Raw genomic sequence first — 13,874 nt, 5'->3', positions numbered from 1 at the left:
TCCAGTAGCACAGGGGCTGTCCTAGAACTGCCCTGCTGGGTTCCACACCTGCTTCCATCCATCGTGTGCTGTATGGTCCTGATTGTCATGCAAGCTGTGGGTGCCATGGCTTCATCTGTTAAACGAGGACCATGAGTTTATTTATCTCACAGGGTTGCTGTTAAGAAATAAGAGAATCATAAAGCACTTAGCACAGTGCTGAGTACTTGGGAGCACTCATTACATCATTTGTTATTGAGCAAGGGAATAAGTAGTGGCTTTAGAAAGCTGACTCGGGTTGAGTGACACTTGAGGAGGTTCATGGAGTTGCCTTTTGCCTAGATGGAGTCTGAGATAGGATTTTAAAGGTGTTACCCGAATTCTAGCCTTTGAGTACAAGAAGGCATATGAATGTATGGAGGATGACATGTTAAGTGAGGCCATTCTGTTTTCACCCCCATCTCCATTCCACAGATTTTTAGGAAAGATCATGTTTGGCAGTCACTCAGGAATGACTGGGTCAGAGTAAGTGGCAGTGTCCCATAACAGCACAGAACACTCTTATGCTGGTCAGAGGAAATGAATTATTGGACCAGAAGTAACTGGAAGTTTATTTGCTTTTCTTTTTTTCCCTTCTTGGTTAATATTTTATACTGTGTACCCAGAGGCTGCTGTACTGACAGGGATGAGATAGAGAACTGAATAATCAAAATGGAAAGTAACTATGAATATCCCTACAAGAATTGTAGTGTCTAACTGCAGCAACTCATGCATGCTACTTCTGTTTGCTTTCATGCTTTGGGTGGGTAAGATCATGGAAAGCAGCTCCCTATATAATGACAACAATTCTGTTTCACACCTTTTCTTGAAGCTTTTCTTTTAACTATGAAAATTTTAGCTGAAAGTAAGCTGAATTCATTGATGTAGTAGGAAGTTTGCTTTTTTTTTTTTACTAAGCTTGATGTGGTCTGTCTATGTAAAAATATGAAAAAAAAAAGTTGCACTTCAGTCCTGTCTTTGTGGTAGAAACTGTATGAAAAAACCTACAGCATGAACGTTACACTTCATGAAGAAATAGCATCTTCAGAGCAGAACACTACAAAATACTCACATTCTTGTTTAGCACAATATTTTACCTTCTAAGTGCTGCTTGTCTGTTTTTTGATTCTAAATATTATAGATATTAGCATATGTGGTAGATATGTGCAATTCAAAGGGTTTCCAGGATCAGAGTTTACAAATGCTAGTAGTTGTGGTATAGTGCTCCAAATATAATGCAAGACATTAACTGACACCACCAGTTGCAAATCAGTCTTGATGATATTTGTGTCTTATAAAACATGAGATAATCAGTTAAAAGTGAATGTGACTATAATGTTTGAAGAAATACATCTCCTTAGTTCTTAGCCCATGCAGTCCTTAAAATATACCATGCATATGCTTGAGTGCATATATGTATGTGATTTGTGCTTAGTCGCTGAGTCGTGTCCAACTCTTTGCAACCCTATGGACTATAGCCCGCTGGGCTCCTCTGTCCATGGGATTATCTAGGCAAGAATACTAGAGTGGGTTGCCATGGCCTCCTCCAAGGGATCTTCCCAACCCAGGATTGGGAATTGCAACGTGCAATGTGGCACTTGAATGGCACGTTTCAGGGGAGGGGAAATTCTCTCCAGGGATGTTTCCACCAGAGGGGACTACAACTCAGCTACCACTGGGTTAAAGAAGTTAAGGACATTGCATGCGAATTCTTTACTATCTGAGCCACCAGGGAAGTCCACATACATGTATACATGTATGTTAATGTATATATGTATCAAGTAACCTCTGTAACTATGTGGCTATATGTAGTACAAATTAGTTCTATGCCAGATATTATAAGTGTTAATCTATGTCAGATTCCTTTGAACTGATCAAAAAGAATATCTTGAATTAAGTACAATATAACTCAGTTTTAAAATAACCATTTTGGCTTATACCCTTGGGAAATTACATTAATAATAATATGAATGGAGATTCACTACCCTTCCCTTAGCTTTCTCTCAGCTCCATTCATATACCACATGTTTCTCCACACGTGTTAGCCTTTTGATGAGTCCATTCATCTGTTTGTTCATTATGGCTGTCTGCAAATCAGTAATATTAGAAATACAGTATCCAGTCAACTGGATTCTCAGTGCTGGGTTCTTTGTTTTCAAAATCCTTCTGTCTGTGCCTGAACAAATTCTCTCCTATTTCCTGTAGCCATCATCTTAAATGTGATCAGTGTCCTTAACTTCTTTAACCCAGTGGTAGCTGAGTTGTAGTCCCCTCCGGTGGAAACATCCCTGGAGAGAATTTCCCCTCCCCTGAAACGTGCCATTCAAGTGCCACTGCTCCAGTCTCTGCATCTGTCGTCACATGACCATCTTCTCTCTGTACATCTGTGTCTTCACATGATGTTCTCCCTGTCTGTCTCCTTTTCTTATAAAGACACACTAGTCCTATTAAATTAAGAGCCCCACTACTCTAGTATGACCTCATTGTACTTGGTGATACCTTCAAAGACCTTTTCTGACTGAAAAATGTCAGTTTTCATTCCAATCCCAAAGAAAAGCAATGCCGAAGAATATTCAAACTACTACACAATTGCACTAATCTCACACGCTAGCAAAGTAATGCTCAAATTTCTCCAAGCCAGGCTTCAACAGTACGTGAACCATGAACTTCCAGATGCTCAAACTGGATTTAGAAAAGGCAGAGGAACCAGAGATCAAATTGCCAACATCTGCTGGATCATAGAAAAAGCAAGAGAGTTCCAGAAAAATATCTACATCTGCTTTACTGACTATCCCAGAGCCTTTGACTATGTGGATCACAACAAACTGTGGAAAATTCTGAAAGAGATGGGCATACCAGACCACCTGACCTGCCTCCTGAGAAATCTGTATACAGGGCAAGAGGCAACAGTTAGAACTGGACATGGAGCAACAGACTGGTTCCAGACTGGGAAAGGAGTATGTCAAGGCTGTATATTGTCAATCTGCTAATTTAACACATTCAGAATACATCATGCAAAATGCCGAGTTGGATGAAGCACAAGCTGGAATCAAGATTCCTGGGAGAAATATCAATAATCTCAGATACGCAGATAACACCACCCTTATGGCAGAAAGAAAAGAAGAACTAAAGAGCCTCTTGATGAAAATGAAAGAGGAGAGTGAAAACATTGGCTTAAAACTCAACATACAGAAAACTAAGACCATAGCATCTGGTCCCATCACTTCATGGCAAATGGATGGGGAAACAGTGACAGACTTTATCTTTTTGGGCTCCAAAATCACTGCAGATGGTGACTGCAGCCTTGAAATTAAAAGACGCTTGCTCCATGGAAGAAAAGTTATGACCAACCTAGATAGCATATTAAAAAGCAGAGACATTACTTTGCTGACAGAGGTTCATCTAGTCAAAGCTATGGCTTTTCCAGTAGTCATGTATGGATGTGAGAGTTAGACTATAAAGAAAGCTGAGCGCCGAAGAATTGATGCTTTTGAACTGTGGTGTTGGAGGAGACTCTTGAGAGTCCCTTGGATTGCAAGGAGATGCAACCAGTCCATCCTAAAGGAAATCAGTCCTGAATATTCATTGGAAGAACTGATGCTGAAGCTGAGACTCCAATACTTTGGCCACCTGATGCAAAGAACTGACTCATTTGAAGAGACCCTGATGCTGGGAAAGATTGAAGGTGGGAGGAGAAGGGACGACAGAGGATGAGATGGTTGGAAGGCATCACCGGCTCAATGGACATGAGTTTGAGTAAGCTCTGGGAGTTTATGATGGACATGGAAGCCTGGTGTGCTGATGTCCACGGGGTTGCAAAGAGCTGGACACGACTGAGTGATTGAACTGAACTGAGTCATATTAAATTAAGAGCCCCGCTACTCTAGTATGACTTCATTTTACTTGGTGATACCTTCAAAGACCTTTTTTCCAAATTAAGTCACATTCACAGAAAAATACAAAAGTTGAGACTTTTATATTTGTGTTTTTTATGTGTATCTTTTGGGGGCATACAATTCAACCCTTAGCAGGCATTTACAAGAAATCTGTGCAGATATATAATATGTAATATTTAACCCTTAATATGGAATATTTAAATAATGAGGTTAATGAGTAAAGTATAAAAGTGAGAAATGTTCACGTGTAACTTTTAAAAGTTAAATTCTATTTATCTAGTTTTATTAATGACTAGTGTTTATTGTTGGATACTTCTGAAGTGAACTAACTTATATAAAGACTTCATACAAGTATTCATGCCTGTGCTAATACATTCAGTTTCTAATTACATAAATTCTCTCTTTTGCCAGTAGAAGTGAGTACTTCACTTAAAACTTCAGACTTCACTGGTAAAGAGGGTTAAAGAACAAATTGTTCAGGAATTCCACTGTAAAGGAAATGGTGATCTGCTAATTTATAATCATCATGTTCCAGTTAACTTCATTGTCAGTATTCGTGATAAGTATCATCCTCTGAAATTTTAAGAAGTTAAACACCATTGTAAGTTGTTCAAATCAGAACAATTCTTGACAAAATTTACCTTTTAAAAGCGTAAGCAAATATATGTAATTACATCTCTTCCTTGGACTTTTCTGCAGTGTTCTTAATTTGGTAAATTAAAATGCCAGCATTCACATGATCTGATGTCAAAACCTCCCCTTTTGTAATTCTACAATGTAGGTAGTGAATGGTGCTCAGTCTTGATGACTTATGTGAAAAGTACTTTGCAACTCTTTCCCCCATTCACAGATCCTTCTTGATTTACATGCAACACTCATCCAAAAAGCTGCAGGGGGGCGAGTATCATCAGTACTCAGGCTGTGTAAATTTCCCTGTTTAGCATCTGTAGAAATGGAAGCATCTCTCCTCTCCTTAGGCTGTGAGGCCAGATCTAGTTCCCGTAGACACAGTATCCTGATTTCAGATGTGTTCTGTCTCGTTGCAGCTGTTGTCTATGGAGATGGGAGGGTGAATGCTCACCATCCTGTCATTCAGGGCTTCTTCTGAGACCTGGATCCAGGCTACTGAGGCTGGAGATGACATGCACACACACTCCAGCATGGCTTCCCCAGGTCAAGTCAGCTTGCAGCACTGTCCATCAGTATGCAAGCAGAAAGCTTACCCCTCGAAGCCCGGTGTTTTCTCTTAGATCAGCACCCTAGAATCCCAGGTAGAATGGGGAAATCCTTTCTCTTTAAATGCCAATGACTATTTGGTGCTTTGAAGTCAGAGGTGAGGGACTAAACCCTACTCTTTGGCAAACAGGAGAAAATGTTTTTGTTTAATACTCTTCTCTTTGTTGGTAAACTTTCTCCATCATGACTAAGGAGAAATATCAGATTATGCAAATCTTTACAAAGAAGACTAAAAGATTGTTTCTAACTCTCCTGGCTGTTTGATGATGATAATAGTGATGAAGATGACTCCCTTCTGCTAGTTTAGCCACTGTATCCTACTCATTCTTGGAAAATAGCTGAAAGTTTGATTTGAGATGTTGCACTAAAACCGTTTTGGTTTGAGACTGTCATCAAGGAAACCATAGGAGTTTTCAACCTTGGAATATAGGGAACTTTTTAATTGCTATTATTTGTGTGTGGAGCCTTGTGGACTACAGTCCATAGTGTTATAAAAGAATTGGACACAACTTAGTGACTAAACAACAACAGCAAGATGCACGTTCACAGAGATATTCTTTCGGTCAGGAGCTGGCAAACTGTAGCCTAAGGGGTACATCTGACTAACTGCCTATTTCTTAAATAAAGTTTTATTGGAAGATAGCTACATCCGTTTGTTTACATACTGTCTTTGGCAGCCTTTGCCCTGTATGGGCAGAGTTATGTGGTTGTGACAAATCACATGGCCCACAAGGCCTAAAATGTTCCCTCCTGACCTATTACAGATGCAGTTCGCTCTAGGTAATGCTCCCAAATTGTACAACCATTATTGAAGATCTTCAAGGCCCATTAGAGATGATGTATCCCAAGTCTAAAGTGGTTTTATAGATGGGTCATAAAGTGAGCCATTGATTATGGCGCATGAAGTGAGTTGCCAAGGATCTTACTGTTTGCTGGTGACTTCTTTTTCTTTTTTTAAATAAGGAAGATTTTTCTTCCTAGAACTTTTAAAACATTGTGATAAAATAAACATAATGCAAATTTTACCATTCAGTCTTTTTTAAGTGTACAGTTCCATGGCATTAGGAACATTCATATTATTGTACTGCCATTCAGTTCAGTTCAGTTCAGTCGCTCAGTCGTGTCCGACTCTCTGCGACCCCATGAATTGCAGCACGCCAGGCCTCTCTGTCCATCACCAACTCCCGGAGTCTACCCAAACCCTGTTCATCGAGTCGGTGATGCCCTCCAACCATCTCATCCTCTGTCGTCCCCTTCTCCTCCCGCCCCCAATCCTACCCAGCATTAGGGTCTTTTCCAATGAGTCAACCCTTCGCATGAGGTGGCCAAAGTATTGGAGTTTCAGCTTCAACATCAGACCTTCCAATGAACACCCAGGATTGATCTCTTTTAGGATGGATTGATTGGATCTCCTTGCAGTCCAAGGGACTCTCAAGAGTCTTCTCCAACACCACAGTTCAAAAGCATCAATTCTGCAGTGCTCAGCTTTCTTCACCGTCCAACTCTCACATCCATACATGACCACTGGAAAAACCATAGCCTTGACTAGACGGACTTTTGTTGGCAAAGTAATGTCTCTGCTTTTAAACATGCTATCTAGGTTGGCCATAACCTTCTTTCCAAGGAGTAAGCGTCTTTTAATTTCATGGCTGCAGTCACCATCAGCAGTGATTCTGGAGCGCAAAAAAGTAAAGTCTGACACTGTTTCCACTGTTTCCCCATCTATTTCCCATGAAGTGATGGGACCAGATGCCATGATCTTAGTTTTCTGAATGTTGAGCTTTAAGCCAACTTTTTCACTCTCCTCCTTCACCTTCATCAAGAGGCTCTTTAGTTCTTCTTCACTTTCTGCCATAAGGGTGGTGTCATCCACATATCTGAGGTTATTGATATTTCTCCCGGCAATCTTGATTCCAGCTTGTGTTTCCTCCAGCCCAGCGTTTCTCATGATGTACTCTGCATATAAGATAAATAAGCAGGGTGACAATATACAGCCTTGACGTACTCCTTTTCCTATTTGGAACCAGTCTGTTGTTCCATGTCCAGTTCTAACTGTTGCTTCCTGACCTGCATACAGGTTTCTCAAGAGACAGGTCAGATGATCTGGTATTCCCATCTCTTTCAGAATTTTCCACAGTTTATTGTGATCCACACAGTCAAAGGCTTTGGCATAGTCAATAAAGCAGAAATAGATGTTTTTCTGGAACTCTCTTGCTTTTTTGATGATCCAGCGGATATTGGCAATTTGATCTCTGGTTCCTCTGCCTTTTCTAAAACCAGCTTGAACATCTGGAAGTTCACTGTTCACGTATTGCTGAAGCCTGGCTTGGAGAATTTTGAGCATTACTTTACTAGCATGTGAGATGAGTCCAATTGTGCGGTAGTTTGAGCATTCTTTGGCATTGCCTTTCTTTGGGATTGGAACGAAAACTGACCTTTTCCAGTCCTGTGGCCACCATCCATCTCTGAAACTTCTTGCATCTTGGGATCCCAAACTGAAATTCTGTACTCATTAAATAACCTTTTGTTCCCATTGCTGCCCATCCTCCCAGCCCCAAGCCTTAGGCAACCCCTATTCTACTTTGTCTCTTTACATTTGACTACTTCTCTTCTTGAACTATCAAGAACAACTTATCAACCTAACAACTTACCAACTTAACAACCTCTGAGATTGTTAAAGGGTTTATCACCGTGAAGTCCTTTGTGACTAGCTTATCCATAACTTTTTAATTGAAAGAACTATGCTCTACAGAAACTGGAAAATCCTAGCCTTTTCCCTGACTGATTCACTACCACTTATCTTAGACCAGGGTAACCTGATCAACTTAATATCCAAGAGTATACCCAGGTCACTCTGTTGAAGTTTTACATAAAACTCTATACTGCTGTGTACATCCTATTTCTTGATTTCATCTTGATAAGTAAATTAAGCCATGATTTCCATATTTTACACATTTACCACTTAGAGAGTAATCTTACTTTAAAATTCTTGCAGGGAGAGGAAGGGCACTGGGTAGGGAAGTTAGGTGACTAACTGTTACCTCCATGTGCATCCTAAAAGCAAATAAATTGTGTGAAGGTATTTGTTTGAAGTATTTGTTTTTCATCAGGCCTTAAATTATGTCCCATGGTTCATTGTTTTATCCAGATAGGAAATTCTTAAAGTTAATTCAGTAGGTGTTTGTTAGCTTACTATGTGCACTACTTATATCATCTCATTAATTCTCATAAAAACTCCTCAGAGATGCATGCTTCTATTATATCCATTTAAATGGTGAGGAAACTGAGTCTGAAAACAGTTCTTTGCCCTAAAACATAGAGCTAGTATGAGATTGTGCCAGAATTTCAACACAGGCAGTTGGTTGCGAAGTCAGAATTCATTTATCTGTTTGTATATTCTGTCTTCCTTTCCCTCCATTCAACATGTTCAACAAATATTTAATGAGAGTCTGTTATGTTTTAGACGTTTTTTTTTTTGGCTGCACAGCATGGCATGTAGGATCTTAACTTGGACCAGGGATTGAACTGTGCCCCTGGCAGTGGAAGCAAAGAATCTTAACCAACCTGGTCTAAGCACTGAACTGCCAGGGAAGTCCCATATTATGTTTTTAGACTTGATTGAAGGGATACAGCAGTAATGATAAAGCCCTGGCCCTCATGGGGTTATGCTGTTAACTGTTTTCTGTGCAGCCATCTTGTCTTCTCATTCATCGCCTGGTCAAAGATGCTTTGATACTGGTGCCTTTTTCAGCCTCTCATTTAGAAGGTATCAAAGGAGGGTTTGATAACTGGCAGGAGTTTTTCCGGTCATCTGGGAGAACTCCTTTCAACAGACAAACTAAGGAACCATTGAAGACAAATAGTGTCTCTCTCTTGTTGAACTATCAAGAACAACTTATCACAGCCTCTGAGGCTGTTGTAGGGTTTATCACGCTGAAGGTCATGAGTTAAGAGTGCCTATCTAATACTATAGCTAATCTGCTCCCTGCTCGCCCCACTTTAATTTAGGCCAGTTTTCTTTTAGCATTTCCACAAACCTGTCCAAAAATTAATCAGTATCTTAGCCATTAAGTCTTTGAGTAGTTGAATACAGTATGAAGACTAATTTGCCTTTTGTTTTCAGAGGTTTTTTTTTTTTTTTTGTATTTGGTCCAAGATGGAATTGTGAAGCTCAAACAAGAAGGTTGTCTTTGGTTTTTTGACATCCTCCGGTTTCAGATCTACTTTCCTACTCCTGCTGCCTCCCCGGCCTCCCAGCCAGCAGAGTCAGTTTTGTAGTTCAGTTCAGTTCAGTTGCTCAGTCGTGTCTGACTCTTTGCGACCCCATGGACTGCTGCAGCACGCCAGGCTTCCCTGTCCATCACCATCTCACAGAGCTTGTTCAAACTCATGTCCATTGAGTCGGTGATGCCATCCAACCATCTCATCCTCTGTTGTTCCCTTCTACCTTCAATCTTTCCCAGCATCAGGGTCTTTTTCAGTGAATCAGTTCTTCGCATCAGGTGGCCAAAGGATTTGAGCTTCAGCTTCAGCATCAGTCTTTCCAATGAATATTCAGGGTTGATTTCCTTTCGGATTGAATGGTTTGATCTCCTTACAGTGCAAGAGACTCTCAAGAGTCTTCTCCAACACCACAGTTACCGTGCTAAAGTGTTAGCTCTTAACCAGAGATTCATGCCCTTCCTCTCTGTTCTCCCTGCCTGCAGACTGCTGCTGCTGCTGCTGCTGCTGCTGCTAAGTCGCTTCCGTCGTGTCCGACTCTGTGCAACCCTATAGACGGCAGCCCACCAGGCTCTGCCATCCCTAGGATTCTCCAGGCAAGAATACTGGAGTGGGTTGCCAGCTCCTTCTCCAGTGCATGAAAGGGAAAAGTTAAAGTGAAGTCGCTCAGTCGTGTCCGACTCTTAGCGACCCCATGGACTGTAGCCTACCAGGCTCCTCCGTCCATGGGATTTTCCAGGCAAGAGTACTGGAGTGGGGTGCCATTGCCTTCTCTGGCCTGCAGACTGAGAGTCCTACTAATCCTCGTTAGCTGAGAACAGATAGCTGGAGATGGTTCATAAGGGCTTAATTATGGCCCTGGCCTGGAATATTTGCCCTTTAATGGAAAACATTTTTTGCTACGCCTTCATTCCAGAGGAGTGAATAAAGATTTAACATACCCATTCTACAATGTTGAACTAACGCAAATTGCTAAGCATTTTTGTGGAACTAGTTTTCTTTGTACTACTTTGAATTGCTCAGTGAAATATTTAAGTTTCCCCATCTTGTTTTGAAAAATTGAGTGTGTTGAGTATTGAGTTCAGAGGAAGGAGTGCTTTCTGACCACTGCATACCTTAGTTTATTCTGTGTGCTGGTTCCATTGCCCCGCCAGGAGTGTCTCATTCATTCTACAAACATTCTTGGGTACACTTACTATCAGGACCTTTGTTGGGTGGGACAGAATTACTAGGTAGTGTTCATCTGCTGGTGGTCCACACAGTTCCTACTTAAACTTTACATTTTTGTTGTCCTTTACAGTTTACAATTTATAAAAATTTTCTCACTTATTTAATCTTATATATGCTCATTATAACAATGCACAAGTATAAAGAAAATCTTCCCTGTATGCCAGTGGTTAAGATAATATTAGTCCCAATTTTCATAGGAAGCAAATAAAGCCAAGGGAAGTTAAGAGATTTGCCCTTACTAAAAAACCAGGCTCTCTGGGTGCAGTATCCTTTCTTCTAAACCACAGCTACCTATAAAGTTAGGACTGTTTCAATTCATGTGCCTACTTTTCTCTGGTATGAATGTTCTGTCACTAAGTTTATATATTGCATTTGCCCCAGTTGAATTTCGTATCCTTTTTTTTTCTTGATGGAAGAGTTTTTCCCCTAACTTACATTCAGATTTGATGACATATTCTAAGTTTCTGTATTTAGGTCCTTTGTCCATTTTTGATCTTTGGGGATTTAATCTGACCTTTCAAAGTAACAGTTGTGATTCTATACTGATGTTTTAAAATAGTGTAGCCCTGATGATTGGAGTAAATCCAGTTTTCACTTACAGTCTGTACCTATTCTAGTTCCAACCTCTGTTCTTCCAGTTGAAGTAGAACTTGCTCCAGCCAACTGTTGACATCACAGTAAAGAAAAGACAGCCAGTTTTATCTGCCTCTCAAGGGAAAAAAGTGTGGTTTGTCTTTTTAGCATAGTGTATCTAAAGCACTTTAAAATATCTATTTAGCTAGTTGCACAGTCTTTAGCAGACTGATCTTATCTCTATTCCTAATGCTATTTATCTGTACTCACTTTTAGTATTTTGACTTAATTCTCTTTTTGTCTCTGGCTTTCTCATTTATTTTTAATATCCATAGTTTTTGGTATTTTGCCTTACTATCACTGTCTTTGTAACTGGCAGAATCTTAAGCATGTAGGGCTAGTTTTTGACCACCCATAGTATTTCCTCTTTCAACTGGAGATTTTGTTATTTGATTCTCTTTCACTTAATGCTTTATTAATAAATCGGGTGTATTACTCTATAATTGTTTCTTGTGCATAAGTCTCTCTCTCTACTCCTTGGTGTGACTCTAATTAGTCGTTCTGGAGGGCGGTGATTAACGTATCCTTTTTAAGGATCCCTTCAAGAAGAAATCCCCCTCCCCACAAATATACAGAATGTCTTAGAGTGTGTGCACTTACACAGTTTTTCAGTCAATATTTATTTGAATGATTACTGTTTGTCATCCACTGTGCTAGGGATGCACAGTCAAGTGACCGTTCCACTGGGCTTGCACAATAGCAGGAGGTTCAGACAAGTTAACCAGGTAATACAATTCAGTGTAGTGTGGGGCTTGAGAGAATAAGTATGAGTTGTGTTCTCTCTCTCTCTCATTTATATATGCTTCCCTTGTGGCTCAACTGGTAAAGAATCTGCCTGCAATGTGGGAGACCTGCACACACACACACACACACACACACACACACACACACGAGTTGGGCAGATTTAACAAGGGTGGGGAGGGGACTGAGATGGGATTGGGACAGGATTCTTATTTGAAAGAATAAACCTCATCCCTAGCAAGAGGGTAAAAAGGTTCATTATGGCTGCAGCATGGAGTTCAGCGTAGAGGCTGTAGAAGTAACAGGGTTATGCTGCTAAATCGCTTCAGTCGTGTCCGACTCTGTGTGACCTCATAGATGGCAGCCCACCAGGCTCCCCCGTCCCTGGGATTCTCCAGGCAAGAACACTGGAGTGGGTTGCCATTTCCTCCTCCAATGTATGAAAGTGAAAAGGGAAAGTGAAGTCGCTCAGTCGTTTCCGACTCTTAGCGACCCCATGGTCTGCAGCCTACCAGGCTCTTCCGTCCATGGGATTTTCCAGGCAAGAGTACTGGAGTGGGGTGCCATTGCCTTCTCCAACAGGGTTATGGGATGGGCTTATTAGGTGTTTGGGCTTTATCTTAGGAACAAGGGATTTTTTTTTAAATCAGGAAGCAGCATGATCAAATTTTCAGTTGGAAAGGGTCCTCTGCTGTGCTACGGAGAATGGTTTGGCAGAGAAGAGCTATAGGAAGACCGATTAAGAGTTCATTGAAGTAATGACGGGTAGACGTGATGGTGATCTGAACCAGGGTAGGTTAAGTGGAAGGATTCAAAAGACATTTAGCAGAGAAAGTCCTTGAGAGTTATTGATTACAAGGGAGGGGTACATTAAGAAAAAAGATAGATAGTGAAGGGTAATGAGAAGTCCTTCAGTTCTGTGTTCCCTCCCATTCCTCCATCATTGATTTTAGCCAGTCATAGATTTTGAGCTGTAATATCCATGGCCATAAAATAAATACATTTAGGCCCAATAGGACACCTTAAATTTTAATATTTTCTAAAATCTCTGTGGGATGACTTTTAGATTACAAAGAGTAGTTTTATGTCAGAGATATTCTATGTTCAAAGCTTAAATAGCATACTTAGGTATATAAAATAATTTACAATAATGGAAAAGTCATCTTATTTAATATTTCAGGGAAACAAAGATGTAGCTTTATTTTAAAAATGTTATGCTGTTAAACATCTGTTCACTGATGGTATATTTATTAGGCAAGAAAGGAATGTGAACTTTTCAGTACAGAATTGCCCATCCATGGCCCAGCCTTAACCAAAATAAAAATCTGTACTTAAAAATGTAATGAAAATGTTTCTTAGGTATACGGATAGCCCCAAGTAGTTCCAAGGGTTGTCAGGAGCCAAGTTGTTATTTGTGGTTTCCTGGAAGAATCTCGATCGGTGATCAAGTGAAACAAATTATTGCTGTGTGATTTTGCTGCTTTGATGGGAAATCACCAGGGACCAGTTCACTCCTAAGTACACTGTATTCATTATTTCCCTTCCTCCTTTCATTTATAAAGTTTCTTTATTTCTTTTTTTAAAAGTTAATCTTTTTTTTTTTTTTTAACCTCACCCCTCTTAAATTCTTGGGTTTAAGAAGTTCTCTTAGGACATGTAAATAATACGTGCCTTCGTTTTGATCTTGACCAAAATCAGCTCTGTGATGATGAATTGGCCACTTCTCAGGATCTCAGTTTCTGCATCTGTAAAGTGAGAAAGCTCAAGTAGATCAGTGATAAGGGGACCTCAGCTATGATTCTTTTATCTGCCTTTTCTCTTTCTTGGTCCTGTATATTTTGTTGTTCCCAGGCCTTTGTCTACTTGAACGTCCCTCTGATTTTTGGTATTTGTTATCAG

General features: G+C 40.3%; 1 protein-coding gene and 1 long non-coding RNA gene across 16 annotated transcripts in view; one reads left to right on the top strand and one right to left on the bottom strand.

Annotated features, from left to right (window-relative positions):
- Positions 1-13,874, top strand: part of PCGF5 (polycomb group ring finger 5) — a 113,571-nt gene that overhangs the window by 43,269 nt on the left and 56,428 nt on the right. The gene's annotated exons all lie outside the window — the stretch shown is intronic.
- LOC145531824 (uncharacterized) overlaps positions 13,150-13,874 on the bottom strand; it is a 120,801-nt gene continuing 120,076 nt past the window's right edge. For both annotated transcript variants that reach the window (XR_014072783.1, XR_014072784.1), the window contains one exon: positions 13,150-13,720. This is a non-coding gene — a long non-coding RNA (uncharacterized LOC145531824). The remainder of the gene's footprint in view (positions 13,721-13,874) is intronic.

This window comes from Giraffa tippelskirchi, chromosome 2, assembly GCF_054371585.1.
Source record: "Giraffa tippelskirchi isolate mGirTip1 chromosome 2, T2T-mGirTip1v1.2.pri, whole genome shotgun sequence".
Taxonomy (NCBI): Eukaryota; Metazoa; Chordata; class Mammalia; order Artiodactyla; family Giraffidae; genus Giraffa; species Giraffa tippelskirchi.
This window is presented reverse-complemented; position numbering and strand designations above follow the sequence as displayed.